The sequence below is a fragment of the Trichechus manatus genome, unplaced genomic scaffold, assembly GCF_000243295.1.
Source record: "Trichechus manatus latirostris isolate Lorelei unplaced genomic scaffold, TriManLat1.0 scaffold00004, whole genome shotgun sequence".
In the NCBI taxonomy this organism is placed as follows: Eukaryota; Metazoa; Chordata; class Mammalia; order Sirenia; family Trichechidae; genus Trichechus; species Trichechus manatus.
The window spans coordinates 9,647,241-9,652,686 of NW_004443940.1; positions in this window are offsets into that span (position 1 = coordinate 9,647,241).

A 5,446-nucleotide genomic window follows, 5' to 3' on the forward strand; every position below is an offset into this window, starting at 1 on the left:
CCCCGCCGGCGAGCCAGGCGCGGAGCGGCGAGGGGTGTGCGAGCCAGCGGGCGCGAAGTCGGGCCACAGCGCGCAGCCAGAAGCGCCGGGCTCTTGTGGCCGAGCGGGCAGCTCCCGGCGCGGGCACTGGCACGGGCTCTGTGCGATGCTGCGATCTGCCTCTGCGGCCCGAGGGCTGAGCCCGGCTCCCTTCCTTCCGATCCCCGCGAGGGCCGACCCCCACCCGTGGTCCTCCCAGAACTGCCCAGCCGGGCCTCGGCCGCCTCGCTGCGAGGCGCGAGTTAGCCGGCACCTGCCCCGCGCTCGCCCATTGGCCGCGGCTCACCTGCCCCAAGGTGGGGGGCGGGGCGGGACGGGGCGGGGCGAGGGACGGCGGGCGGGGAAGGAGCCCGGAATCGCAGGCAAAAGCCGGACTGGAGCCTTTGCCGGGCTAGCTAGGACCCCTTCCCCTAGCCACTGGTTTCTTCCCTTGTCCCTCCGCTTTCGCTCTGAGTCTGACCGCAGTCGTCCGAACCCAAGCGGGAGCTGGAGGAGGTGTCCGAGGGGCCTGCGGCTCAGGAAGACACTCCAGGCCCCTGTCCCCTGTCTGTAACTCAGTTGAACCCTATCCCATTGGTCCCGGGACGTTTCAGTTCTTAGACAACCTGGATCCGAGCGGAGGGTGGGTGTCTGGGGCCTGACAGATGGGTTCGCCCGAGAACCAGCCCCGGCTCGCCTGGCCTTTGGAATCCTCCCGGCTCTGCACTATCCGCCTCCTGAGCCGCCGGCAGAAATCGCGGCCTTGTTCGTGAGGTTTCACGTTGTCTGGATGTCGTGAGGAACTCAGCTCTGGAAAGGGGACGCTCAATTCTTTTCACACGGGGCCCAGCCGGGGACAGCGCGGGAGGAGCCTGCGAAGCAGCCACCCTGCCACCTTCTGGCCTCAAGCCGCAGTTCGCGGGCCTCGGAAGCTGCCCCTTTGCCCAACCACGGCCGCAGCGGCCGCTCAGACCGAAAGGGCGGGCCTCAGAGCAGGGCGACCTGCTTTCCTTGCCTTCTCAAGCGTCGGGGGTCAAGTGCCCGCGGGCCAGGTCGGGGCCTCGGGGACACCGTGCCTTAAATTGGAGCTGGCGGCGCAGCCCAGGCCAGTCCTGAGCGGGCACGCCGGCCGTCCCGGGGACTCAGCGGCCGTCTGGCCTCCCCCGACCTTCACCTTCCAACCACGGCCGCGGAGCAGCCAGCGATTCTGCCGCAGCCAGTTTCTATTTTGTGCGCTAATTCCAGGGGTGAGACGGCGGTTGGTGTTGAGAACCAGTACTCCGCCAACTTTGCCACTCGGGCCTTGGCAGGCCGCTGCAAAAACGCCGCTCCGAGGCCCTGCAGGGCGCTGGCAGTGGTGGGGAGGCCAGGTCTGGACCCCTGCAAGCGCACCGCAGGGAGGGGACCGCCGCGCGCTCCGCTTCCTCGCCGCCGCCAGGATTCGTCAGAGCGGGCAGAGCCGGGCCCTGCCGCCCGGAGGCCAGGGGTCTGTGCGCCTCGCGGCTCTGTGGGGATTCCAGGCCGGGTCTTGGGAGTGACCCGCCTGAGCGCCAGGAGCCTTGCTCCGCGAGAGCGCTCCGAGCGCCCCGGTCGCTACAAAGCGGGTTGAAGTCTATTTTCCACTCGACTGCGCCGAAAAGCCACAGCGCGCCTGGGTTCCGGCCCCTTTGGGCTGGGGGCGGGGGCACCAAGAGGGGAGGGGAGGCGATCTCACCCTGCCGCCCTTCGGTTCCGGGGCAGCCCAAGCCAAGCACCGCGGAGGCGCCCCAGAAACGTGTGTGGAAACAATTTTTACCCGATCCGTGGCCAGCGCCCGCGTCTCTTTCGCGGTCTCTCCGGAAGTTTCTGCCTGTCTGTGCTGGTCTCTCCCTCCCTCCCCGTGTCTGTCTCTATCTTCCCCTTCCCCTGCCTCCCTGCTTCCCACCCTCGACTTTTCCCTCTCCTTATCTTCCTCACTCCTCCTTTGCCCCATCCTCAGTCTTGGAAAAAGGGAAGCGCCGCTAAATGGGAACAAGGTCCTGACCAGGCCATATAACCAAGGGAGGGAGTGGGGAGCTGGTCAGAGGCATAGAGGAGAGAAAACGGAAAACGGAAGGAGATGGCAGGGGATTTTGTTGGAGCAAGGTTCTCGCAGGGACTGGGCTTCCATTGGGTAAACATTGTCGGGGCCTGAGCTCCTCGGCAACAGACCGCGTGCTGGAGCTGCGACGGAGAAGTCGGGAAGCAGAGCAAGTTGAACCGGGCTGCAGGGCTGTGCACTGCTAGCCCGGGGGCAAGCCCCACCTGCCAGCGTAGGCCCGAGCTCCTCCTCACCGCGCGAGGCTGGCCAGTGGAAGCGAACTCGCTAAACTGGGCATGTAGAGGAGCTTGGTATCTACCCGACCATTCCTAAACTTAACACTAACCACATCGACTTTCACTCGTGTGGTTATGGGAATACCTGTTTGTATCTAAATCAATAGACCTTTATGTATATTGACAACACCTACCCTTGATGCGGTTCTTTCGAAATACATGGACATTCAACTGTCATTAATCTCCTTTTACAGATGAAGAAACAGACCGCAGAGGATCAGTGACTTGATTCTGGTCACGGTCTGGGTTGGTCTTTAACACAGTTGGGACAGCCCATAGGCAGCCCTGGCCAGGCTCAGGTTCCACCCCCATCCCATCCCACCCCACCCTCGCTGTTGAAGCCAGCAGACTCTTCCCAGACAGGGCGTAGCCCGGAATGGGGATAGGATGCAGGAGATGCGTTGGGTAAGGGGAGTTCCTACCCCTCTACCTTCATCCTCCCTCGGCTTTCCCTCTCCCGCGCCCCTTTCTCTCTCCAACGCCCCTTTCTCTCAATTTCCTCTCCAGTATTCACTAATCTTCCTCCTTCTCTCCTCTGCAGATATTTCTCTCTTACCGGCGCTTTCCTCTATTTCCACTTTTCTTAGGGCTTCTTCCCCTCTTCTCCCTTCCCCTGCAGGGGCTTAAGAGGAGAGTGTGCCACCCACAGGCATCTCTAAGCCCACTACTGTGTTCTAGATCCAACGTCAATGCCCCGCTCTCCCCAATCTCTTCTTGTGCCCTCTCCCCCGTCCCTCCCAAACTCTCACACTTCTCTCTAGCCTACCCCCTAGCTGATCTAGTGCACAAATGCCTCCTTTCCACCCCAGGTCTGGGTCAGCTAGCTGCCCACCTTACCCAAACCTTGTGCCCCTCTGCCCCACCTCTGTTCCCAACTCTCCCTCTCCTCCATTCCTGTCCACCGGCCCAGGCTGCTGAGCTGTGCCAGAGACCTGAGGCTGACAGTGCCTCCCGCTGACTGGAGTGCCCTACCATCTGGCACACCTCTGGACTGCTTATTCTTCTCTCTGCACCTGCCTCCCCTTTCCCAGATTTCTCATCTCCCACAGCCTAGCCCCTCACTTTCTGCAGAGGATCTGGTTCCACATCATTTCCCCGCCCTCACTCATCCCTAGATAACCTGAGCTCAAATCTCGGCTCTTCCATTTACTAGTGGTGAGAACTGGGGCAAATGACCTTCACTTGCATATCTGTGAAATGGCAAGCATTACACCGGATCCCTGTGAAGATTAAATGAGATAACATATGTGCTGCAGAGGACCAATGCCTGACTCCTAAGAGGCACTCAGGAAATGGTCTTTGCCTTTGCCCATGCTGGAACTTTGGAGTTTGTTCTTAACTCCTCACTCTCCCTCATCCTCCACATTCAACCAGTCTCTCAGTCTTGTAGTTAAGTATTTCTCAAGTCTATATCCCCTCCCTTTTGGTTTCTTTGCCTGGCTACCTTCATCCTTTACAACTCAGTTCAGTGTGCTAATCCCCCGGTTAGTAAAGAGAATCTGCTGGCTGGGAATCCTCCCCCACCCCAACACTCTGCCATGGCACTCACCTGCAGGATGGAGTTCTCTGTGTCTGTCTGTCTCCCTCAACAGGTCAGGATTCCTGGGAGAACTGTGAAGCTGTGGTGTCTATCACAACCCCTAGCCCAGGCGCAGGCAATGTTTATCCAACAGAACCCCTGCTCTTGTGGGGAGCTTGGTTCAAGAACACCCTCTGGCCATCTCCCTTTCACCTTTTATCCCCCTCTTTCCCCTTCAATCCTCATGTTTCCCTACCGTACAAAAAAGTTTCCTGTCTTCAGGTCTCCCTCAGTACATTGCCTTTCCTTTTCTTCTTCACTACCAAATTGCTTGAATATTTTTTACTCTCTTTCTAACGATCTTGAAACCTAGCTCCTGTCCCCCACCACCACATTAGGAAAATGGCTTGCAAAAGTTCAAAAACTTTTATTATGGTTGTATTATTGCAAGAGCAATATATACATAAATGGGGATAATAATAAGCACAGTTTTTGTGAGACTGAATGAGTTGTAATCCCCACCCAATGGGCTTAGAGCAGTGCCTGGCACGGTCGTAAGCATTTGATAAACGTTAGCTGCTATTATTTTATAGATCTGTACTGTCCATTATGGAAGCCAGGACCACATGTGGCTACTGAATGCTTAAAATGTGGCTGGTCTGAATTGAGATGTTCCATAAGTGTAAAATACACACCAGATTTGAAAGACTTAGTATTAAAAAAACAAAGAAGGTAAAATATATCATTAATATTGCCTATATTGATTATATATTGTAATGATAAAATTTTGGATATACTGGCTTAACAATCTATTTTGATTATTAAGATTATTTTTACCTGTTTCTTTTTACCTTTTTAATGTGGTTATTAGAAGATTTTTAATTACATGTGTGCCTCACTATTGGACAGAGTTGTTCCAGAAAGTACAGACAATTCAGAAAGTACAGATAATCCAAAAGAGAGGGGAGTGCATGTGTGTGGTGGGGGAGGAGAACAGATCTTATCATTATCTAATCCAGCCCTCCAAGTCAACCACCATGAAATTCTTGCAGTATACCCTTCCAATTATTTCTATGTGTATTTCCCTTTTTAAAAAGGGAAGGGGAACCATACTGTACACAGTGTACATACATACAGGCACATAGTTTTGTAACCTGCTTCTTTATCTTTACAATCAATCTCAAGCATCTTTGAATCTCACTGTATAGTCTCCTCTATTGTTTGGCATTTATGCTGTTTACAAATTTTCACTGTTTTAAAGAAAATTTTGACAAACGGCCCCATAGTATCTTACTGCATGTCCGTAAGTATTTCTCTTCTAGACAAATTTCTAGAAGTGTAATTTTCAGATATGAATGTTTTAATTCTTTTGATCTATCACCAATTTGGCTTCTACAAAGATGGTACTAATTTACTATACCATGAGCAGTTTGAGAGTTTCTCTTTATCCTCTGAAATATTAATCAAAACTCATTATTTACAAATTCCGGTCTTTTCCTGGTCATAATTATTCTTGGGCCTTTCAGAATTTGACTACTTTCAATCCTTTTCTTC